The following is a 27199-nucleotide window of genomic DNA, read 5'->3' on the forward strand; positions in this document are numbered from 1 at the left end:
AAGTGGTGGAACTTGCACTATTGCTGACTGACTAAATACTTTTTTGCCCCACTGTATATGTGTGTCTCACTGACATATATATATATACCTATTCTATGTGTATATATCTATTCTATTCTAACCTGTCAGTGTGATTTTACTGTACACCGCATATGAATTAACAGCTTTTCAAAGGACACAGGGCATAAAAATCAGACAGCACTCGCATGGTGCGAGTGCTGTGTGATTTTTTTCTCGCACCCATTGACTTACATTGAAGAGTCTCGTTCGAGAATCCCAGCAATACGCATCATGCTGCGATTTTTTTCTCAGTCCGATCTCGGCTGAGAAAAACCTGACAAATGAGATGTCACCTATTGAATAACATTGGTCAGAGTGAAACCCAATTTTTTCTCGGATAGCACTCATCCGTTTTTCTCGCAAATGAGTATGAGCCCAAAGAGTTTGAGTTTTAGCTATGCTATGGCTATCCAAACATAATTGTTTAATTGACTGGAAACTATGAGATATTGCATGTTGAAATTCAGAATCTTACCTGATTAGTTTTTTTATCCAAGTCTTTACATTCATTGCTAGTTTCTCCTAAGGGTTTACCTCAATGTTTTAGTGATTTTTCTAATGTGGTTTTTCTAGATCAAACTCTGTATGATTTTTTTTATACTCTCATGTGAACTTACCCTTAACCCTTTCACCGCCTTGGGATGTTCTGTTTTTGCCTTTTTGTTTTTTTGCTCCCCTTCTTCCCAGAGCCATAAATTTTTATTATATTATCATATTTCAGCAGCAGTGATTTGCCGGCGCATGCACAGAAGAACGATGAAGTCAATGCTCATAGAAGGGAAGAAAATGTGCTATATAATTACACTATTGCATGGTGCAGGCGCGGGATTACGGGCACAGGGAACTGTGATGCTGATGGGAGGGTGGTATGCAAATGAACACTGGAGGCAGGAGTTTTCTTCCAGGCACCACATGCCCCAGAGCCTGGAAGAACTCATTAACATAAAGGATAAAAAGATGATTTCTCAACAACAAGACCGGAGCTATGAGACATGCAGGTATGACTATTTGAACAATTCTATCACCTGTATGTTCATGTTAACACCTTAACTTTTTCAGCCTGCAAGCCTGTTTCCACTTTCATGACCAGGCCAAATTTTACAATTCTGACCAGTGTCAATTTACGTGGTAGTAACTCTGGAATGCCTCAATGGATCCCACTGATTTTTTTTTAATGATAAATTGTACTTCATGATAGTGGTAACCTTTCCCTGAAATGACTTGTATTTATTTGTTAAAACAATGGAAATTTGGCAAAAATTTGGGAAATTTTGCAATTTTCAAACATTAAATTCTTATGCTCTTAAATCAGAGCGTTATGTCGCACAAAATAGTTATTAAATAACATTTCCCACATGTCTACATTACATCAGCACAATTTTTGAAACATAACTTTTTTGTTAGAAAGTTCTAATGGTTAAAATTTGACATGCGATTTCTTATTTTTTTCAACAAAATTTTCAAAACCTTTTTTTAGGGACACCATTACATTTGAAGTCACTTTCATGGGACTATATGAAAGAAAACACCCAAAAGTGACATCATTCTAAAAACTGTACCCCTCAAGATGCTGAAAACCGCAATCAAGATGTTTATTAATCCTTTAGGTGCTTCAGAGAAATTTTTGGAATGTGTAAAGAAAAAATGAACATTTAATTTTTTTCACAAAAATTTTACTTTAGGCCAATTTTTTATTTTCACAAGGGCAACAGGAAACAATGGACCACAAAATTTGTTGTGCAATTTCTCCTGAGCATGCTGATACCCCATATGTAGGGGAAAACCACTGTTTGGGCGCATGGCAGTGCTCAGAAGGGAAGGAGTGCCATTTACTAGTCTGAATGCAAAATTTGCTGGAATAGTTTGTGGATGCCATGTCCCATTTGTAGAGCCCCTGATGTGCCTAAAAAGTGGAAACCCCCCACAAGTGGAAACTAGACCCGTCAAAGAACTTATCTAGATGCGTGTGTGAGCACCTTGATCCCCCAGGTGCTTCTCAGAAGTTTTTAACGTAGAGCCATGAAAAAAAAAGAAAAAATCTGATTTTTCCCACAAAAACATTTTTTGGGTTCCAAGTTTTTTATTTTCACAGGGAAACAGTAGAAAATGGAGTCCAAAATTTGTTGTGCAATTTCTCTTGAGTGCACAGATACCCCATGTGGCCCCATATGTGGTGAAAATCTACTGTTTGGGTGCTCGGCAGGGCTCAGAAAGGAAGGAGTGACATTTTGGAACAGAGATTTTGAAGGAATGGTCTGCAGGTGTCATGTTGCATTTGGAGAGCCCCTACTGTGCCTAAACAGTGGAACTACCCAACAAGTGACCCCATTTTGGAAACTAGACCCCTCAAGGAATGCATCTAGATGTCTGCTGAGCACCTTGAACTCCCAGATACTTCACAGAAGTTTATAATGTAGAGCCGGGAAAATAAAAAAGTAAAATTTTCCCACAAAAATGTTATTTTAGCCCCAATTTTTTAATTTTCACAAGGTAACAGGAGAAAATGGAACCCAAAATTTGTTGCGCAATTTCTTTTGAGTATGCCAGTACCACATATGTAGTACTTTTGAGGCACAGTGCACAACTCAGAGCCCCTAAGATGCCAGAATTGCAGAACCCTTACATAAAAGACCCCATTTTACAAACTACACTTCTCAATGAATTAATCTAGGTGTGCAGTGATCGTATCGACACCATAGGTGGGTCACAGAATTTTATACAATTGGGCAGTGAACAAAAACATAATTACATTTTTACCACCAAAATTGTTTTTTAATTCCAGATTTTAAATTTTCACGCTGGAAAATGGGTAAAAATGTCACCAAAATTTGTACCAGCTTTGTGCTGATGAATGTAGAAATACTCCATATGTGGCTGAACAGTACTGCTTAGCCATTCGGCAAGACTCGGGAAAGGGGAGCATGATTTGCTTCCTGGAGTGCAGGTTTTCCTTAAATAGTTTGCAGACTCCATATACAGAGCCCTTAGGTGCTAGAAGAGCAGAATTCCCCCTCAATTGACCCCATTTTGGAAATTATACCCTTTTGGGAATTTATGTCCAGATGTAGTGACGATTTTGACTCCGTGGGTGTTTTACAGAAACAAGCAGTAGTGTTGCTGAGTAAAAATTGCAAACTGCTGTTGTAGTGACTAGTACGTTGTAGTGACCAGGACATTATGCCCATCTAATGCTTCTGGAGATACACACCCGTAAATAAGGTGGGCTCGCATCACTACAGAAATGCCAAACATGTGGATGCTAAAAGTGGTTTACAGAAGAAGAAGAAGGAGCAGCATCTTTCTTCTTCTTCTGTGACTACTGGTCCGATTGGATCCTTGGATTTTTGAGCATGCATCCTGTATCTGAGTGCTGGTGGTTGACTTTTTGTACATTAGTGCTAAAAGTGGTTTAGTCACACTGTGGGGCTTAGAATGGAGAGGGGCATTTGGATTTGGGAGCACAGAATGTGCTGGATTCCTTTTGGGGGCGAGGAGCCATTTTACTTTTCCAGTATCGTGGTACTACCAATATCATGGAAGCCCCCTATATTTCCACTGACAGATGGGGGACCTGAGAGTGAACTTTCTTTTTTTTGTGGATTGATTTGAAGCTTCTTGTTAGGAACATTTTACATAATATTTGGGATCAAATTTATCCGGCGCTCTATGCTGAGCACTTACATCTGGGTTTCCAGATAAATATTCTTGGATCCCGGTCAGACGCCTCTCAATCAGCCAAACCAGATCTCCACTTTGCACTGACGAAGGGCAGTACCCCGAAACACAGTGTCTGCAAATTGAGATTCTGGTTTGGCTTTTATCCTAAGTCATGTGACAAGGCTCGTTAAAGGGTCGACATTGACTGTTAGGATTGCTACTTCCAATAGGTGGCACTAGAGTTCTAGTCCTCTTTCTCTCTGAAGAGACAATTTGCATATTTCCCAGAGGAGCATTGCGGCTTTAAGTCTCCTCACCTCGACATGCTTAACATGTCACTCTCCGCAAGGAGAATCGATAGATCTTGGATCCAGACTAAATCTCCGAGTGACGTGAGTCAGATGAAGCCCCCAAGGGATCCATTCACTATAATGGGGCAGCAGAGTTACTCTGGACTTCATCTGGCCTATGTTCTGCATTGTCCTTCTTTCCAGAAGTGCACTGTGATCGATGGCACTTTTACGCATGTCTAATAGATGGACACTGCTGGATCATAGGCCAGACAATGTCCACAGTGCCTATGGAAATCTTCCACCAGGGGTTCCCTCTGAATCACGTATTTCAGAGATTTACGCGGAAACCCTGGTATAAGTGCTCAGCATAGAGCGCAAGATAAATACACGCCGAGACTTACCGCGATCTTTGGGAGGGGGAATGAACAAACAAGAATTGTTTTTATTTATTTTTCTGCCCACAGAGTCAAATGAGGGCTTGTTTTTTGTGGGACGGGTTGATGTTTTATTAGTATCATTTTTGGGCACATTACATTTTTTTTATTGTTTTCTATTCCAATTTTTGAGAGACAGAATGAACAAAAACCAGCACTTGAGGAATTGGGTTTTTTTTGTTTTTTTTTTAATGCCGTTCCACGTGTGGTAAAATTGATAAGGCAGCTTTATTCTTCGGGTCAGTACAATTAAAGCTATACCGCATTGATAGAGTTTTTTTTTGTTTTGGCGCTTATTCACAATACAAACTATTTTATAGAAAAAATAATTTTTTTTTTTCATCACTATATTCACTTCTACAGTCTAATAATAATGGATTTCCAGCTGCGCACCTGACTTAAAAGGCAAGCAGGGAAAAGGGGGGAGGGATCTAGTGTAATGAAAGAGGAGGCAGCATATGCCTCATAGCCTTGGAAAACCAAACGGAAAAAAAATAAAAAATTTACAGAACAAGGCATCATCCATGAGGCATACAGGAGTGACTAGTTTCAGCTATCTACAGCTTGTATGCCCCCCAAAAAATAGGTAAAATCACTCAAATGGGGGAACAGATTCCCTTTAATATTGGTTGATTCAAACAATATTCTGAAATTCATTGCTTATTTCAATTATATCTTTAAAAAAAATAGCCTTAGGGTCAATGTTCATTTATTACTCAACATCTCTGTTTGGTTGTTTATTTAAATTATACATGTAAAACTCAGGATGATTATATTTGGCCTGAGACACCGGCACTGCCCCTCCCCCCCATCATGTGAGGCACTTTCTACTGTGTAGAAGGCAATGTGTGTCCTATAATACTATATGGAGGACTTTGTAGGGCCCTTTATGTGGGGCCATTATACTGTTTGGAGGGCTATGTGGGGCCCATTATTCTTTATGGAGGACTATGTGGGGCCTATTATACTGTATGGAGGACTATGTGGGGCCATTATTCTGTATGGAAGATTATGTGGGGCCATTATTCTGTACGAAGGATTATGTGGGGCCCATTATACTTTATAAAAGGGCAAAAATGAGAAAACAAGAAAAAACTGCACCAAACTGTTAACAATAGTCTCAATCACTCCTTCGTTTGGAGCATACCACATAAAGATAAGCTTGGAGGTGCATAAAAAAATGTAAAATTCCAGGTGTATTTAGAATTATGAAGGATAAACAGCACTCACCATTTCTTAAAAAAAATTAATGTCCTTTAATCCCATGTGGCGGGACAACCTTTTGACAAGCAGAGGTAGCGGGGAAGCGAAGAAGGACAACAGCCATTTCGCACCTATCCCAGCACTTCTGGATATTATTTTGTTTTTTAAAGCAATGGTGAGTGCTGTTTATTCTTCATAATTCTAAAAATACTTTATAGAAGGCAATGTGGGGCCTATAATACTATATGGAACACTATGTTGGGCCCATTATACTGTACAAAGGACTATGTGGGGCGTATCATTCTATACGGAGGACTATGTGGGGCCCATTCTGCTGTATGGAGGACTATGTGGGGCCCATTATACTGTATGGAGGACTCAGTGAGGCCCATTATTCTATATAGAGGACTATGTAGGGCCCATTATTCTGTATGGACAACTATGTTGGTCCATTATTGTGTATGGATGTCTTTGTGAGGCCCATTACTCTATATAGAGGCTACGTTGGCCAAGTATTCTGTAATGAGGACTATGTGGGGCCCATTATACTGTATAGAAGGCAATGTGGGGCCCATAATACTAAATGAAGGACTATGCAGGGCCCATTATACTGCACAGAGGACTACATGGGGCCCATTTTACTGTATGGAAGGCTATGTGGAGTCATTATACTGTTTGAGGGACAATGTAGAGTTCATTATTCAATATGGAGGACTCTGAAGGGCCCATTATTCTATATGGAGGACCATGTGGGGCCCATTATACTGTATGGCGGACTATGAGTGGCCCATTATTCTATATGCCGGACTCTGTGGGGCCCATTATTCTATATGGAGGACTATGTGGGACCCATGATTCTGCTTGGAAAACTGTGGGGCCCATTATTCTGTATGGAGGACTATGTGGGGCCTGTTATTCTGTGTGGAGGGCTCTGCCGGGTCCATTATACTGTATAGAGGGCCCATAATACCATATGGATGACTATGTGGGCCTATTGTACTTCATGGAGGACTATGTGAGGCTGATTACACTGTATGGAAGGCTATGTGAGGCCGTTATACTGTTTGGAGGACTATGTAGGGCCCATATTCTGTATGGAGGACTATGTGGGGCCATTATTCTGTATGGAGAATTATGTGGGGCCCATTGTACTTTATAGAAGGCAATGTGGGGTCCATAATGCTATATGGAGGACTACATGGGGCCCATTATACTGTATGGAAGGCTATGTGGGACCCATTATTTTGTATGTAGGCCTATGCGAGACCAATTTTTCTGTATGGTGGACTATGTGGGACCAATTATTCTGTATGTAGGACAATTAGAGCCCATTATTCTGTATGGAGAACTATGTTGGGCCCAATATTCTGTATGGAGGAATATGTAGGGCCCATTAGTCTATACAGAGGACTATGTGGTGCCCATTATATTGCATGGAGGACTATGTGGGGTCCATTGTACTGTGTGTAGGCCTATGTGGGGATCACAGTTGGGGCATCATACTGTGTTGGGGTCACTACTTTGAATGGAGGGTTGAAGGGGTGAGTACAGTAGGGTTATGATACCGGGCTTGTGGAGGGTACTGTGGAGGAATTCACTGTGGGGGTAATATATTGTGTTTGGGGGCACTTTTGTTGGCATACTTTATGGGGGCTTGTGAGGAAATAATCCATCCTTCGGTCCTGTGATCTGACTCTTAAGATCTAGTAATTAAATGTGCTTTGTTTATGGGACAACCCCTTTAAGTTTGTTTCCATATGAAAATGTTCATCATTATATTTGGTGATGAGGAAAAACGTCCTCAATTGTAGACTTTTTTTTTAAATAAATATCAAGGTTGGCCAGTGACTCTGTACAAGTTTTTAATTTTTTCCCTCTGTGTGTTTTAGTTTGACATCCTGATATAAATGATGAATTGTTAAATAATGAGGAAGAGACCTAAGTAATCTCTTACATTTTCTGTTAACATTACTTATTTTATTCTACTTAGCCATGAAAATTTTTCAGAACTGCAAGAATTATGTTTATTTCTGTTACCGAGATCAAAACTCAAGCTTAAACTTTTTTTTTCAGCAGTTTGTGGGTTTTTCAATATGTGCCCGCTAGAGGGCATATGACCTGGAAATAACTATAAGACTAGTCCAAGAACTAAGTTTATGGTGTCTGCTGCCCTCTAGTGACTAATATTATTGGCACCTGTTTTGTGCTATAAAATGTCATTCACATGAGTTAAATAAAGGCATTCACATGTTATGGTTCTGTAGATGGATACTTATTTTTAAAAGATTAAATGATAATTCAATCAAACAATATTACAGAAGTATTTAATCTCACTTATAATACTATGAGGCTTTGAAAAAAAGTCATGAACTATGCTCCAGTGGTGCCTCTTGATATTATGGATGAGGAAAAAAAAGAAAATCAAAGGAGGGTTCCTTCTGGTATGCCAACATCCCATCCTGCCTATGTTTCTATGGTAGCAAATTATTGCACATGTAGTAAAATATGATTTTAAAGGGAACCTGCCACTTACAAAAATGCTATTTATCTACAAATTTAGTGGTGATCGGAAGGTAAATGACATTTAAATAATGTCCGGCAGGCCTACTGGAAGCATGGCTGCAGTGAGAAAATGAAGTTATTTTCTCCCTGCAGCTGTTCGCTTCCTGTCACTGAGGCGGTGCAGGGGGCTGTAACGGTCACTACTCAATGAGGATGCTGTAATCACTTCATATTGACATCCTGCTCTGCACACTCAATGCACACTGGCAGCAGAGCAGGCTGTCAGTCAGGGGGAGTGATATCAGCCGTGCTTACTGTGCAGTGAGAGGTGCCTGTCACAGCCCCCTGCACCGCCTCAATGACTGGAAGCGAGCAGCTGAAGGGAGAATAGAAGTTCAAGTTCCACTGTTACCACTCTTCCAGTAAACTAGCCTAACATCATGTAAACACTATTTATCTTCAAATTACCACTAGTTTACTGCAGATTATCACTAGTTACCTGCAGATTACCACCATTTACCTGCTAATTACCACTAGTTACCAGTAGATTACCACTAGTTTACCGCAGATTACAGCCAGTTACCTGGAGAGTACCACTATTTACCTGGAGATTACCAGTTTAATGCAGATTATCATTTTTTACCTGGAGATTACAACTAATTTAATGCAGATTACCAGTAATTGCCTGCAGACTACCATTATTTACCTGCAGATTACCAATTGTTATCTGCATATAAGCAATAGTTACCTGCAGATTAAAACTAGTTACCTGCAGTTCACCACAAGTTTACTGCAGATTACCACTAGTTACCTACAGAATATCACAATTTACTTGCAGATTACTGCTAGTTTACTGCATGTAACCACTATTTACCTGCAGATTACCACTATTTATTTGCGGATTACTACTATTTACCTGCAGATTACCACTAGTTTACTGCATGTAAGTACTATTTACCTGCAGATTATCACTATTTACCTGGAGATTACCACTAGTTTACTGTATATAAGCACCTTCATACTGAGCAACTTAACAACGATAACGATAGCGATCCGTGACGTTGCAGCGTCCTGGATAGCGATATCGTTGTGTTTGACACACAGCAGCGATCAGGATCCTGCTGTGATATCGCTGGTCGGAGCTAGAAGGCCAGAACCTTATTTCGTCGCTGGATCACCCGCTGACATCGCTGAATCGGCGTGTGTGACGCCGATCCAGTGATGTCTTCACTGGTAACCAGGGTAAACATCGGGTTACTAAGCGCAGGGCCGCGCTTAGTAACCCGATATTTGCCCTGGTTACCATTGTAAATGTAAAAAAAAACAAACACTACATACTTACATTCCGGTGTCTGTCGCGTCCCTCGCCATCAGCTTCCCGCACTGACTGTGAGCGCCGGCTGTAAAGCACAGCGGTGACGTCACCGCTGTGCTCTGCTTTACAGCCAGCCCTCACAGGACTTATTGCAGTTGGTGGAGGAGTGGCTCCAGCCTGAGTTTTTTTCTCCGTATGAGATGATGGAGAGAATTGTGGCTGACCGGATGAGGGCTCTGCCGGCCGCCATGCAGCGTTGGGTCGGGCTGAGGGACCTAGTCACCCTGGAACTGCTGATAGAATTGGTGGAGCAATATAAACTCTCTTAGAACGTTGCACCAGAGCCCGGGCATGGGGCTAGTAACTGTTCAGTGACGTCTGAGCCCATGGACTGCGGGAACACTTGCCATGAATCTATGTGTGCCCAGCCAGACTGTATCACCATTACGGACACAGCTGGCAACAAAACACGATTGTGCCAGGTACTCGTGAATGGGTGCCAAACAGAGGCTCTCCTGGACCCGGAGAGTAAAGTGACTCTGGTCCATAGGTCCCTTGTTGCCAGGGACAACACCAAAGGACAGAAAGTGGAGGTGATGGGTATCCACGAGGAAATCCGGGAGTACCCGACTGCGGAGGTCAATATTTCTACACCGTGTGGGGACATTAGACATGTGGTGGGAGTGGCAGAGACCCTTCCATATGGGACTGTGTTGGGAAGAGACTTGCCCTTGTTTTGGTCCCTGTGGGAGACCAGGGTCAAACCTCTCGTGGAAAATGTGCCGGGTGTAGAACCTGAAGATGGTGAGATACCTGCCATAGGGGTCGCCAAACTAGGGACAGAGTGTAATTCCGATAGGCTCCCCCTAGAGGTAACGGCAGGAGAAATTGAAAATGTTGTTTCGGGTGTAGAACCCGAAGATGCTAAGATGTCTGCCACGGTGTCGCCATTTTAGGGATAGAATGTAACCCCGATAGGCTTCCCTTAGAGGTTGTGGCAGTAGAAGTCGTAGGGACCCCATTGAACCCCGAGCTAGAGGTGTTCCCTGGTAAGGTTGGAACAGCTGAGATCCAGGGTTCCACATGGAAACGCAGGTATAAAAAATGCAGGTATGAGAAGAGCCGGGAGTGTATGGTCATGGAAGCGACTGGGGACATGCGAACACGGAACCCTCTGGCACCGGTCAAGGATGTGGCCGGGAGTCAGGCTAAATTAGATAAAGCGCTCACTAGACAGCAGTGTCGGGAGGCTCAGGTACAGGTGCAATGTATTACAGATATATGCTCAGAGTTTCCGGCGCGGTCTGCAGAGTTTCAACATAACATAGTCACCAGGGTACCGGTACGGAGTGGACGCTACCAGGGGCCCGAAGGCCGGTATTTAGGTAACAGGATGTGCTATGGGGTTAGTGAACCCAAAATAAACAAGGTCGAGACCACCCAAAAATGGCCCAAACCTATGGTAAAACATGAAAGTGAGCATGTCGTCGGTGGTAGGTGGTCCCGTAAGGAAGTATGGAGGAGGGATGCATGCACCGATCAATGGTTCCAGTCCCTACTTTGGTTTCTTAGTGTAGTGTCGGGCGGGGATGTCATAGGGACATGCAGATGCCCTGTCTCGCGCCCATGTGGGGTGACAAGTGTTCAACCCCACAAGTTTGAACAGGGGAGGGGGATATGTGAGACAGTGACCCCTGTTACAGCTAGGGGGCGCTGTTTGTTCTTTCTAGGATGCGCACAGAGGTATAGTGAGGCCATGAGGGGGCGTTACAGTTGCAGGTGTGGCTGTGATTACAATTGTTAAAAGCCCTGTAGTATAGAGAGGTTTTAGATTTGAGTCTGCGGAGTCTCAGATGTGTCAGGGCCAAAGTGAAGCCCGACAAACCACAGCATACACAGTGGTGATGCTGTCCACGATGAATGGTCATGGATGTAGACAGGTCTTGTGCCCGGAGGTGAACCGTAGGTAGACTGTCCTGTGCCCGAAGGAAGGACCAGCGTGTGTCACAGCTGCAGACAGGAGGATGTCAAGGTCTGTATAAGGTTGTGAGTAGAGACTGTGATACAGCTGTGCAGGACACCCATAGAACTAGTCAGAGGAGGACTAGCATGTGTAGTGACTGCAATATAATGGATGCTGTAATGAACTTGTGTGAACTGAACACTGAAGTTATGTGCATTTAAGTTATATGTTTGGAATTTTTTCTGTGTGAAGATAACGCATTAAAGAGACGTTTATGTTTGAACTTTGTGGGTCACAGCCTCTTCACTGCTACTGGTGCTTTACAATGGAGATTATCACTAGTTACCTGCAGATTATCTCTACTTGTCTGCAGATTACCACTAGTTACCTGGAGATTATAGTTGCTCGTAATTTTTTTTTTTTTTTTTGTAGGTAACAGCTTTGTTTGCATGTAAATTGAGATACAATGAAAGCTTTCATGAAACCCCCCAGCTTGCTTTAATTTTGCCCTCAATCATGTGTGACTGCAGAATTCAGCACTTTCTGGTGGCAGGGTCATACAGTATTTGCCTCTAATCACTGGAGATTCATTGCCCGGGCAGCAGATCACAATGGCAGTGGCAAATTCAGGAAGGAAAATATTTTGTGTATTTTTTTTTTCCAAGCCATGGTCTGAGGTGATGGAAATGCCAATAAAGCCATCATCTGTCTGGAGAAGGGAGGCGAACGCACAGGTCGCACGTCAGAGAGAAAGGGAGGGAGATAAAGAGTGTTCCCTCTTCTCCTCTAGAGAGTAAAGTGTGGTGCCCCAGGGTCCTAGTCATCACCGTAGCATTGCTTTCCTCACGAGGAGATTGATGTTACGCTTGAAGGCGTAAGAACTGTAAGAAGGGATAACTGTAACCAGGTACCACAAACATGCAACACATTCACCCTCCAGGCCACCAGGGGGAGCTTTTGATCCTATTTACTAGGTGACTCCCCTTATATATATATAACTGGTAGTCTGTAAGGAAAGTCAGTCAGTTCCAGGACAGTCCAGTCAGTTCTTGCCAGGAGACAGACTGGATCAGTCTGATGCAGCAGAGGGTTTACGGAGCTGTGTAGCCGCAGTGCAGCAGTTCCCGGAAAGAGACATTCAGAAAGCCGAATTGATTGCAGTGAACATGCAGGAGAGCAAAGCACAGGAGAGGATATCAGGGGGAGACCAGCCCCGAGCAGGCTGCCTCCTTCTGAGGCGCAGAGCCGGAACACCGAGGTTGTAAGGACCTCTACGACTTACATCAGAGACCGGCAGGTCAGCTGAACTCCAAGTTACCTGTCCGACCTAATACCCAGGAGGCACAGTGACACCCTTAGAGGCTGGGGCGTGCTAGAGTCCCTATAAACCGCCTCAAGTCACCAGTCATACGGGTTATGTCTTATCCTATATGGGGGACAGAGAGAGATAACATCTGTGAGGACCTTATGTGAAGCCATAGGCAGTAAGGGACTACATCACCACCATGGCGCTAGAGGAAGGCATTGATTTCCACCTGGATAACGTGCCCTGGACTGTGGCTGCCTGAAGTCGACAGTAAACAAGGTAAAGAGACTGCAAACCTGTGTCCACGTTTCTTACTGTGCCATTCACCATCTACCATCCAGACATCGGGAGCCCTGGGAATATAGTTCACCTGTGGGAAGGTATACCATCTAGCTGCCATAACATCACCCCAGAGGACCCCTTAAAGCAGCGTTGGTCCCCACTGACCGAATACCACAGGTGGCGTCACGAACATAAACTTTATTCCCTTTAACACACTAGAAGTCCCAGAAATTTCGAGCTCCAAGGGTTCCAAAGGTAGAAATGTTAAATGACCCCTCTCTGGGACTTCTAGTGTTAAAGACCTTTCCCCTTTTACATGGGCGCCCAGGGCCACGGACGGGGTTGCAGCCACCGTGACATCCCCCCGTGAACTCAGGACCTGGTACCGAGTACCCCACGGCCCTGGCGAGCGACTCAAAAGTTCAAGTGATCGCTCATTGGTGATATTTAAAGGGAAACTGACATCTGATTCATTTCCCATATTTTATGTCGTATATGACTAGTTTTAGACAGGACCAGTCATATAAGACACCACATGAAACTCGTGACAGGTTTTCTTTCATCACTGAATGTAGTATTTAGTTGTTGAATGTAGTGTCCACGTATAATTCAGCTATTTTATGATGACGATGCTGACTGAGATTATTTTTCTACCAACATGAAGGATACGATTACCCGATGAATGAGCCTTTTACTTGATTGTTAGGAGATCATCTGCATATTTACACTGTCTGATGGAATGAGCTTTCTTATGACCAGTCGTACCTCAATTTTTGACCTGTGTAAACATAGCTTTCATGCTTAGGGCAGCATGAGCTGTAAATATCGCCCTGCCTGCTGGAAACACATTGTGCATTGGTGCATTGACTATATATACAGTGGGGCAAAAAAGTATTTAGTCAGTCAGCAATAGTGCAAGTTCCACCACTTAAAAAGATGAGCGGCGTCTGTAATTTACATCATAGGTAGACCTCAACTATGGGAGACAAACTGAGAAAAAAAAATCCAGAAAATCACATTGTCTGTTTTTTTAACATTTTATTTGCATATTATGGTGGAAAATAAGTATTTGGTCAGAAACAAAATTTCATCTCAATACTTTGTAATATATCCTTTGTTGGCAATGACAGAGGTCAAACGTTTTCTGTAAGTCTTCACAAGGTTGCCACACACTGTTGTTGGTATGTTGGCCCATTCCTCCATGCAGATCTCCTCTAGAGCAGTGATGTTTTTGGCTTTTCGCTTGGCAACACGGACTTTCAACTCCCTCCAAAGGTTTTCTATAGGGTTGAGATCTGGAGACTGGCTAGGCCACTCCAGGACCTTGAAATGCTTCTTACGAAGCCACTCCTTCGTTGCCCTGGCGGTGTGCTTTGGATCATTGTCATGTTGAAAGACCCAGCCACGTTTCATCTTCAATGCCCTTGCTGATGGAAGGAGGTTTGCACTCAAAATCTCACGATACATGGCCCCATTCATTCTTTCATGTACCCGGATCAGTCGTCCTGGCTCCTTTGCAGAGAAACAGCCCCAAAGCATGATGTTTCCACCACCATGCTTTACAGTAGGTATGGTGTTTGATGGATGCAACTCAGTATTCTTTTTCCTCCAAACACGACAAGTTGTGTTTCTACCAAACAGTTCCAGTTTGGTTTCATCAGACCATAGGACATTCTCCCAAAACTCCTCTGGATCATCCAAATGCTCTCTAGCAAACTTCAGACGGGCCCAGACATGTACTGGCTTAAGCAGTGGGACACGTCTGGCACTGCAGGATCTGAGTCCATGGTGGCGTAGTGTGTTACTTATGGTAGGCCTTGTTACATTGGTCCCAGCTCTCTGCAGTTCATTCACTAGGTCCCCCCGCGTGGTTCTGGGATTTTCGCTCACCGTTCTTGTGATCATTCTGACCCCACGGGGTGGGATTTTGCGTGGAGCCCCAGATCGAGGGAGATTATCAGTGGTCTTGCATGTCTTCCATTTTCTAATTATTGCTCCCTCTGTTGATTTCTTCACTCCAAGCTGGTTGGCTATTGCAGATTCAGTCTTCCCAGCCTGGTGCAGGGCTACAATTTTGTTTCTGGTGTCCTTTGACAGCTCTTTGGTCTTCACCATAGTGGAGTTTGGAGTCAGACTGTTTGAGGGTGTGCACAGGTGTCTTTTTATACTGATAACAAGTTTAAACAGGTGCCATTACTACAGGTAATGAGTGGAGGAAAGAGGAGACTCTTAAAGAAGAAGTTACAGGTCTGTGAGAGCCAGAAATCTTGATTGTTTGTTTCTGACCAAATACTTATTTTCCACCATAATATGCAAATAAAATGTTAAAAAAACAGACAATGTGATTTTCTGGATTTTTTTTTCTCAGTTTGTCTCCCATAGTTGAGGTCTACCTATGATGTAAATTACAGACGCCTCTCATCTTTTTAAGTGGTGGAACTTGCACTATTGCTGACTGACTAAATACTTTTTTGCCCCACTGTATAGTACAAAAAGTATAAACAAGGCCTACACCCACCAAGAAGTGTGAAGGTGTGCAATATAAACAACTAGATTCAGTGCTGAATAACCATAGAAATCGGAAAGAGAAAGCACCATCAAGGATCAAATATAAAAATATCAAATCTTTATTATGAACAATGTTAAATCGTAAACACAGGAATATGTAGGGATGTGAAAGGGGTAAGCCAAACTTAGTGGAAACACAGAAAAAAACAGGCACCGACAGGCATATAGAAAATAGATGAAAAGCTCTAAGGTATATACATCAGTGCATGCAGTAAAGCATGTGTATAGTATGGATCCTTAACGGAATTAAACCAGATCAGAAAATATCCAAGAGGGCTGTGTGCCACATCTGAAAGAAACCACCGAGCTAAAAAACATCTAAGTTAAATTATAACAATTACCTGAAGTTGCCTGGAGTCCTGTGGTGCCACTCGTCCCCAACGTGCGTAGGATGGGTATCAAAGATAACACAAGGGGGAATCACACAGATCCCACCGCTGCCACCAATTTGTCAGGGGACTCCAATCGTCAGGACATTTACGCAATTGACTGACGAGTGATGTACAAGACCGTGGTTGTTTCCACTACTAGACCAGTTATTGGCAAACTCACAGTAAGCGTATGTTATAAACCCCTCTGATTGCATTGCATGGAATATAAACTACTAGCTGCCACCACCAATCGTTTATACAAGCCGATATGGCTTCAGGGGTGCAGTTTACAGAGCAAGAGGAATGACTATGAAATTGTATATATTTAATACAGAAAAATAGTGTTTATAAAACTATACAAGGACTAGATTGTGGCCCGATTCTAACGCATTGGGTATTCTAGAACAGGGGTCCCCAACTCCAGTCCTCAAGGCCCACTAACAGGTCATGTTTTCAGGATTTCCTTAGCCTTGCCAAGGTAATAATTGCATCACCTGTGCAATGCTAAGGAAATCCTGAAAACATGACCTGTTGGTGGACCTTGAGGACTGGAGTTGGGGACCCCTGTTCTAGAATATGCATGTCCCTGTAGTATATGGACAATGATGATTCCAGAATTCGCGGCAGACTGTGCCCGTCGCTGATTGGTCGAGGCAACCTTTATGACATAATCGTCGCCATGGCAACCATTATGACATCTACGTCGATACTGTGCCCGTCGCTGAATCAGAAACGTGGGATTTCTACGTCCTTTATGACATCATCGTCACTGTGCCCGTTGCTGATTGCCCGTTGCCCGTTGCTGATTGGTCGAGGCCTGGCGGCCTCGACCAATCAGAGACGCGGGATGTCTACGTCCTTTATGACATCATCGTCGCTGTGCCCGTCGCTGATTGGTCGAGGCCTGGAGGACTCGACCAATCAGAGACGCGGGATTTCTACGTCAATACTGTGCCCGTCGCTGATTGGTCGAGGCCTTGCGGCCTCGACCAATCAGAGATGCGGGATTTCCAGGACAGACAGACAGACAGACAGACAGACAGAAAGACAGACAGACAGATGGAAAAACCCTTAGACAATTATATATATAGATGTTACAAAATGGGACAAAGCAATGCGGTATAAACAATCACATAAAATAAAAGGGAACTTCAAGATGAAAGTGGATATAAAATCCGCGCTGCCAAAGATCCAATATACGAAAGGGAAACAGATGCGGTATGGATGCGGTTTTACTTGCCAATTGTTTCAAGATCATACCTCTTCATCAGGTAAAATCACAATGTAGTTGTCCTGATGAAGAGGTATTTTTTTGCCTGTAGGACATTATTGCAAGAGAGCTTTGCTGAGTAGATTACACAAGAAGGAAAGCACACAGCAAGTCAGCAGGATCTAGGAGCAACATGGCAGATGTGACAACCTACATGGTGAGCTGCAGCATGTGCTACATGTTCACAGATCGACCAGAAGAAGAATCAAATTTCACCTGTCAGAAGTGTAGACTAGTGGCCCTTTTAGAAGAAAAAGTGCGGGGTCTGGAAGAAAGAATAGCAACTTTGAAACTCATCAAAGAGAATGAAGACTTTCTAGACAGAACAGAAGCATCTCTACTGGTCACAGAAGGTGAAAAAAGTGTCAGAGAACCTCCAAAAGCAGATGAGTGGAAGCATGTGACCAAAAGAAGCAAGAAGACCATGGAGAAATCACCAACCACGCAACTGAAGAACCGATATCAAATCTTTGTAGAGGATGAAGATGGCACACCTAAGGATGAAGCAATACCAGAAAGCAAAAAAGAAAAGGGCACATAGCAACAAGTGACAGCAAAAAGTACAGCCAAGAAGCAACGAAGAGTGGTGGTGGTGGGAGACTCACTACTGAGAGGCACAGAAGCAGCCATCTGCAGACCGGACATAACCGCAAGAGAAGTATGCTGCCTTCCAGGTGCGATGATCAAGGATGTGACCGATAGGATACCAAAGCTCTTCAGCTCCAAGGACGTCCACCCATTTCTTCTGATACATGTTGGCACCAATGACACGGCAAGGAAGGACCTACCGAACCGACAATCTGCAAGGACTTTGAAGAGTTGGGGAAGAAAGTAAAGGAACTGGATGCACAGGTAGTTTTTTCTTCTATCCTTCCAGTAGACGGGCATGGCACCAGGAGATGGAACAGGATCCTTGATGCAAACAACTGGCTAAGACGATGGTGCAGACAACAAGGATTCGGATTCCTGGACCACGGTGTGAATTACTTGCACGATGGACTCCTCGCCAGAGATGGACTACACCTCAACAAACCTGGGAAACACACATTCGCCAGAAGACTCGCTACACTCATCAGGAGGGCGTTAAACTAGAAGAAGAGGGGACGGGAAGAAAAACATTAGACTTGAACAAAGAAGACCCAGGAAAACATACTCAGAAGGGAGGTAAGAACATTTCTAAAACAATCCACAGCGAGGAGATTGGAACAAAACAAAATCCTCTAAACTGCATGCTCGCAAACGCCAGAAGCCTGACAAACAAGATGGAAGAACTAGAAGCAGAAATATCTACAGGTAACTTTGACATAGTGGGAATAACCGAGACATGGTTAGATGAAAGTTATGACTGGGCAGTTAACTTACAGGGTTACAGTCTGTTTAGAAAGGATCGTAAAAATCAGAGAGGAGGAGGGGTTTGTCTCTATGTAAAGTCTTGTCTAAAGTCCACTTTAAGGGAGGATATTAGCGAAGGAAATGAGGATGTCGAGTCCATATGGGTCGAAATTCATGGAGGGAAAAATGGTAACAAAATTCTCATTGGGGTCTGTTACAAACCCCCAAATATAACAGAAACCATGGAATGTCTACTTCTAAAGCAGATAGATGAAGCTGCAACCCATAATGAGGTCCTGGTTATGGGGGACTTTAACTACCCGGATATTAACTGGGAAACAGAAACCTGTGAAACCCATAAAGGCAACAGGTTTCTGCTAATAACCAAGAAAAATTATCTTTCACAATTGGTGCAGAATCCAACCAGAGGAGCAGCACTTTTAGACCTAATACTATCTAATAGACCTGACAGAATAACAAATCTGCAGGTGGTTGGGCATCTAGGAAATAGCGACCACAATATTGTACAGTTTCACCTGTCTTTCACTAGGGGGACTTGTCAGGGAGTCACAAAAACACTGAACTTTAGGAAGGCAAAGTTTGACCAGCTTAGAGATGCCCTTAATCTGGTAGACTGGGACAATATCCTCAGAAATAAGAATACAGATAATAAATGGGAAATGTTTAAGAACATCCTAAATAGGCAGTGTAAGCGGTTCATACCTTGTGGGAATAAAAGGACTAGAAATAGGAAAAACCCAATGTGGCTAAACAAAGAAGTAATAATATAGAGCACGGCACTCTTGGCTTCTAGGAGGTGCGCAAGTTGGGTTTCCAACCCATCAAATCAATGCAATAAATACTTGGCACTCAGGAGATCTTTTTGTATGATAGAAAGTGAACAATTCGTTTATTGGGTGCATCCACAATTTAAACGTTTTCGGTCTACTTAACAGACCTTCATCAGAAACAGATACTGGAATACTGCAATACATATGTAAGAATACAAAGACATATTGTTAAGAAAGGTAACATGATGCACAATCTCAATACAGACATAATACATAATATTTGAGAAGAATAACTACATCATAAGAGAAGAGACACACAACGACTGTGGCGGACAGGATGGATCCGGCCTGGTGTCCCGTGAGTCGTGAGCCTCGTTACAGGAGATACTACGGACTGTGAACGTGTAAAGGAAAGGAATATGATAAAATGATGACCTCAAGTCCCAGTAAAGAAACTAGATGGGCTATGTGATAACCTCCCCCACTAGAACAATGAAGGATACTGCGAATGAGGTGACTACCCAAAATGCGGGATCAGAGGGTTAAGGTGCGAGCTGAAGTGCCTATGACATGGAAACAAAAGATATGAGCACATAATCAGAACATGTAGAACCACATAAACATGCCATATAGTAGGTATCGTATAGGATTGCTAGATGTGAGGCCCGGGTGGGCGTGCTATATGCTGAGACTAGTCCAGGTCTGAGACCACCAGGAATCTATATGAGCGGGAATCAAACCTACAGGCCAGAAATACTGCCCGTAGATCTGAGGATAAAGAAAAGGAGAAAAAAAAAAAGAAAAAAAGAAAACGGAGAAGAAGGACAAATACGGAGAAGAAGGACAAATATAGAGGAGATTGAGATGAATAAGGACAAATAGAAGACTAGAAGCCCCCCTGGAGGTACCTGGAAGCCACGAAGAGTGAATGTGGGCCCACAGGGGTGCCAACAATAGGCACAGTCCGGGAGAGCAGGGCGCCTGAATGACAAAGGTTATAAAAAGTAAGACCCAGGACAAGTGGCCTAAGGTAGGGGGGTACATTTAGGAACTGCGGCGGTTACCTTGGAGAAACTGGAGCTGCAGGAGCAGGGCGCTAGTAGAAGGGCGAGTGACTCGCAATGGCACTCGCCCTTCTACTAGCGCCCTGCTCCTGCAGCTCCAGTTTCTCCAAGGTAACCGCCGCAGTTCCTAAATGTACCCCCCTACCTTAGGCCACTTGTCCTGGGTCTTACTTTTTATAACCTTTGTCATTCAGGCGCCCTGCTCTCCCAGACTGTGCCTATTGTTGGCACCCCTGTGGGCCCACATTCACTCTTCGTGGCTTCCAGGTACCTCCAGGGGGGCTTCTAGTCTTCTATTTGTCCTTATTCATCTCAATCTCCTCTATATTTGTCCTTCTTCTCCGTATTTGTCCTTCTTCTCCGTTTTCTTTTTTTCTTTTTTTTTTTCTCCTTTTCTTTATCCTCAGATCTACGGGCAGTATTTCTGGCCTGTAGGTTTGATTCCCGCTCATATAGATTCCTGGTGGTCTCAGACCTGGACTAGTCTCAGCATATAGCACGCCCACCCGGGCCTCACATCTAGCAATCCTATACGATACCTACTATATGGCATGTTTATGTGGTTCTACATGTTCTGATTATGTGCTCATATCTTTTGTTTCCATGTCATAGGCACTTCAGCTCGCACCTTAACCCTCTGATCCCGCATTTTGGGTAGTCACCTCATTCGCAGTATCCTTCATTGTTCTAGTGGGGGAGGTTATCACATAGCCCATCTAGTTTCTTTACTGGGACTTGAGGTCATCATTTTATCATATTCCTTTCCTTTACACGTTCACAGTCCGTAGTATCTCCTGTAACGAGGCTCACGACTCACGGGACACCAGGCCGGATCCATCCTGTCCGCCACAGTCGTTGTGTGTCTCTTCTCTTATGATGTAGTTATTCTTCTCAAATATTATGTATTATGCCTGTATTGAGATTGTGCATCATGTTACCTTTCTTAACAATATGTCTTTGTATTCTTACATATGTATTGCAGTATTCCAGTATCTGTTTCTGATGAAGCTCTGTTAAGTAGACCGAAAACGTTTAAATTGTGGATGCACCCAATAAACGAATTGTTCACTTTCTATCATACAAAAAGATCTCCTGAGTGCCAAGTATTTATTGCATTAAACAAAGAAGTAAGACAGGCAATTAACAGTAAAAAGAAAGCATTTGCACTACTAAAGCAGGATGGCACCATTGAAGCTCTAAAAAAACTATAGGGAGAAAAATACTTTATCTAAAAAACTAATTAAAGCTGCCAAAAAGGAAACAGAGAAGCACATTGCTAAGGAGAGTAAAACTAATCCCAAACTGTTCTTCAACTATATCAATAGTAAAAGAATAAAAACTGAAAATGTAGGCCCCTTAAAAAATAGTGAGGAAAGAATGGTTGTAGATGACGAGGAAAAAGCTAACATATTAAACACCTTCTTCTCCACGGTATTCACGGTGGAAAATAGTAACATAGTAACATAGTAACATAGTTAGTAAGGCCGAAAAAAGACATTTGTCCATCCAGTTCAGCCTATATTCCATCATAATAAATCCCCAGATCTACGTCCTTCTACAGAACCTAATTGTATGATACAATATTGTTCTGCTCCAGGAAGACATCCAGGCCTCTCTTGAACCCCTCGACTGAGTTCGCCATCACCACCTCCTCAGGCAAGCAATTCCAGATTCTCACTGCCCTAACAGTAAAGAATCCTCTTCTATGTTGGTGGAAAAACCTTCTCTCCTCCAGACGCAAAGAATGCCCCCTTGTGCCCGTCACCTTCCTTGGTATAAACAGATCCTCAGCGAGATATTTGTATTGTCCCCTTATATACTTATACATGGTTATTAGATCGCCCCTCAGTCGTCTTTTTTCTAGACTAAATAATCCTAATTTCGCTAATCTATCTGGGTATTGTAGTTCTCCCATCCCCTTTATTAATTTTGTTGCCCTCCTTTGTACTCTCTCTAGTTCCATTATATCCTTCCTGAGCACCGGTGCCCAAAACTGGACACAGTACTCCATGTGCGGTCTAACTAGGGATTTGTACAGAGGCAGTATAATGCTCTCATCATGTGTATCCAGACCTCTTTTAATGCACCCCATGATCCTGTTTGCCTTGGCAGCTGCTGCCTGGCACTGGCTGCTCCAGGTAAGTTTATCATTAACTAGGATCCCCAAGTCCTTCTCCCTGTCAGATTTACCCAGTGGTTTCCCGTTCAGTGTGTAATGGTGATATTGATTCCTTCTTCCCATGTGTATAACCTTACATTTATCATTGTTAAACCTCATCTGCCACCTTTCAGCCCAAGTTTCCAACTTATCCAGATCCATCTGTAGCAGAATACTATCTTCTCTTGTATTAACTGCTTTACATAGTTTTGTATCATCTGCAAATATCGATATTTTACTGTGTAAACCTTCTGCCAGATCATTAATGAATATGTTGAAGAGAACAGGTCCCAATACTGACCCCTGCGGTACCCCACTGGTCACAGCGACCCAGTTAGAGACTATACCATTTATAACCACCCTCTGCTTTCTATCACTAAGCCAGTTACTAACCCATTTACACACATTTTCCCCCAGACCAAGCATTCTCATTTTGTGTACCAACCTCTTGTTGGTATGAAATGAAATGCTAGGTGAAATCCCAAGAAACAATGAAAACCCTATATTAAGGGTCACCAATCTAACCCAAGAAGAGGTGCGGAACCGGCTAAATAAGATTAAAATAGATAAATCTCCGGGTCCGGATGGCATACACCCACGAGTACTAAGAGAACTAAGTAATGTAATAGATAAACCATTATTTCTTATTTTTAGGGACTCTATAGCGACAGGGTCTGTTCCGCAGGACTGGCGCATAGCAAATGTGGTGCCAATATTCAAAAAGGGCTCTAAAAGTGAACCTGGAAATTATAGGCCAGTAAGTCTAACCTCTATTGTTGGTAAAATATTTGAAGGGTTTCTGAGGGATGTTATTCTGGATTATCTCAATGAGAATAAATGTTTAACTCCATATCAGCATGGGTTTATGAGAAATCGCTCCTGTCAAACCAATCTAATCAGTTTTTATGAAGAGGTAAGCTATAGACTGGACCACGGTGAGTCATTGGACGTGGTATATCTCGATTTTTCCAAAGCGTTTGATACCGTGCCGCACAAGAGGTTGGTACACAAAATGAGAATGCTTGGTCTGGGGGAAAATGTGTGTAAATGGGTTAGTAACTGGCTTAGTGATAGAAAGCAGAGGGTGGTTATAAATGGTATAGTCTCTAACTGGGTCGCTGTGACCAGTGGGGTACCGCAGGGGTCAGTATTGGGACCTGTTCTCTTCAACATATTCATTAATGATCTGGTAGAAGGTTTACACAGTAAAATATCGATATTTGCAGATGATACAAAACTATGTAAAGCAGTTAATACAAGAGAAGATAGTATTCTGCTACAGATGGATCTGGATAAGTTGGAAACTTGGGCTGAAAGGTGGCAGATGAGGTTTAACCCCTTAGTGACCGCCAATACGCCTTTTAACTGACCTGAGATATAAGAGACTTATATCCCCATACAGGTGATAATCCAGTAGCTGTCAGCTGTCCACTATAGCTGACAACTTGCTGCATCAGCCATGATCAGTGTTTGCACCGTCCAAATCTATTTAACCCCTTAGATGCTGCTGTCAATGGTGACTACATCATTATAAACGGTTAACAGACTGTGGGGGCTTCCTCTTCATCCCAATTGGTGGTCTCAGATCATGATTGCATGGTCCTGATATTTGTCATGGAAATTCATGACCAAATAGTGGCCTTAGAGTCTGTCGGCTGTAGTAACCTGTTCAGAAGTTAGTGACATTTAGGTGATAAAAATACACATTTTCATTTCTGTCATGCCACTTTGCATTAATTCCTGAAAATCACCCGAAGGGTTAACAAATGACCTGACTGCAGTTTTCAATATGTCAGGGGGTGCTGTTTTTAAAATCGTATCACTTGTGGGGGTTTCCCTATATATAGGACCCCCAAATTCACTTCAAACATGGATAGGTCCCTAAAAAAATACATTTTGTAAATTTCCTTGAAAAAAATTTAAATTGTTGCTACATTTTTAATCCTCCTAAAATGCTAACAAAATAAAATAACATTTTGCAAATGGTGCTGTTGTAAAGCAGACATGTGGGAAATGTTATTTATTAAAGGGACTCTGTCACCTGAATTTGGCGGGACTGGTTTTGGGTCATATGGGCGGAGTTTTCGGGTGTTTGATTCACCCTTTCCTTACCCGCTGGCTGCATGCTGGCTGCAATATTGGATTGAAGTTCATTCTCTGTCCTCCATAGTACACGCCTGCGCAAAGCAATCTTGCCTTGTGCAGGCATGTACGATGGAGGACAGAGAATGAACTTCAATCCAATATTGCAGCCAGCATGCAGCCAGTGGGTAAGGAAAGGGTGAATCAAACACCCGAAAACTCCGCCCATATGACCCAAAACCAGTCCCGCCAAATTCAGGTGACAGGTTCCCTTTAATGTTTTGCTGTGGTATGACTATCTGGATTAAAGGCATAATCATTCAAAGTTTGAAAATTGCTAATTTTTTAACATTTTTTTCAAATTTCTGATATTTTTTATAAATAAACATAAAGCATATCAACCTAAATTTACCATTATCATAAAGTATAATGTGTCACGAAAAAACAATCTCAAAATCACTGGGCTTTGTTGAAGCATTCCAGAGTTATTACCACATAAAGTGACACTGGTCAGATTTCAAAAATTTGGCTCCGTCACTAAGGGGTTAACAATGATAAATGTAAGGTTATACACATGGGAAGAAGGAATCAATATCACCATTACACACTGAATGGGAAACCACTGGGTAAATCTGACAGGGAGAAGGACTTGGGGATCCTAGTTAATGATAAACTTACCTGGAGCAGCCAGTGCCAGGCAGCAGCTGCCAAGGCAAACAGGATCATGGGGTGCATTAAAAGAGGTCTGGATACACATGATGATAGCATTATACTGCCTCTGTACAAATCCCTAGTTAGACCGCACATGGAGTACTGTGTCCAGTTTTGGGCACCGGTGCTCAGGAAGGATATAATGGAACTAGAGAGAGTACAAAGGAGGGCAACAAAATTAATAAAGGGGATGGGAGAACTACAATACCCAGATAGATTAGCGAAATTAGGATTATTTAGTCTAGAAAAAAGACAACTGAGGGGCGATCTAATAACCATGTATAAGTATATAAGGGGACAATACAAATATCTCGCTGAGGATCTGTTTATACCAAGGAAGGTGACGGGCACAAGGGGGCATTCTTTGCGTCTGGAGGAGAGAAGGTTTTTCCACCAACATAGAAGATGATTCTTTACTGTTAGGGCAGTGAGAATCTGGAATTGCTTGCCTGAGGAGGTGGTGATGGCGAACTCAGTCGAGGGGTTCAAGAGAGGCCTGGATGTCTTCCTGGAGCAGAACAATATTGTATCATACAATTATTAGGTTCTGTAGAAGGACGTAGATCTGGGGATTTATTATGATGGAATATAGGCTGAACTGGATGGACAAATGTCTTTTTTCGGCCTTACTAACTATGTTACTATGTTACCTCAAAATAACTTGACAAATAAAACCGTATCTATACCGCTCGGTTTCCCTACCGTATATTGGATCCTCGACAGCTCAGGTTTTATATCCACTTTCATAAAGGTAATTGCACGTCACTCCTTATATAATTTGTGCCAGAAAATAGGATACCAATCCCCATAGATAAACGAAAAATAGATCTGGCACTCTTCAATGACTTTAATAGAGTATTTATTTAGGGTAGAACAATCTAAATATAACGTTTCGGTCTTCAACTCAGACATTCCTCAGACTATGGCAAAAAGTGTACATAAAAAAAAACAAATATTAGATTCATTGTCATCATAACACCTCACGGATATAAAATTCAAAGCTAAAAGAAATAGTGCATACAATACAGTACAGTAAGTGGCCCAGTATATGCTTGAATAGTGGATCAAAATAGCATACAAGCAAAAGGGATTCGTAGAAACCTCAATCTATTCAAGACAGTGCAAGACACAATATACAGTATGTAAACATATATTCACATATGCAAAAATATATAACAACCAGTGGTGGTCCTCCTTGGAAAGAGGAAATATCCAAAATGTTACTACAGAATGTTAACAAAATGAGAGCCCAATGAATTCCAAATCAAACAGAATTGGTAGTAAATATGCAACCATGAAAATACAACCATGACTATATAGCGTATACATCAATGAGTTAGGAGAGGTATGGAGGAACTCATGGTTGAATTTTCATGGTTGCATATTTACTACCAATTCTATTTGATTTGGAATTCATTTTTTGCCATAGTCTGAAGAAGGTCTGAGGTCATTGAAGAGTGGCAGATCTTTTTTTCGGCTTTATATAAACTTTCATCTTCAAGTTTGCTTACTATCTGCTTGGTGGATCTTTTGCTTAAAAGCTAATTACGGATTGTGACTTTTACAACTCCCCAGGTGAGCAAATCCAATTTAACTTTTTCTTTTGTAATCCTGATAATACCCTATTGCACTTATTGTCATTCCATTTTTTTATCTCAACACATAAAATAAAAAGAAGGACAAACGAAAGGTACTAAACCTGTGTCACAGAAATGGCTCCGAGCTTAGTGGAGGGAAGCACAGATTAGAACGACTCCTTAAGGTGCCGTCACACTAAAGCGACGCTGCAGCGATACCGACAACGATGTCGATCGCTGCAGCGTCGCTGTTTGGTCGC

The sequence above is a fragment of the Ranitomeya imitator genome, chromosome 5, assembly GCF_032444005.1.
Source record: "Ranitomeya imitator isolate aRanImi1 chromosome 5, aRanImi1.pri, whole genome shotgun sequence".
NCBI lineage: Eukaryota > Metazoa > Chordata > Amphibia > Anura > Dendrobatidae > Ranitomeya > Ranitomeya imitator.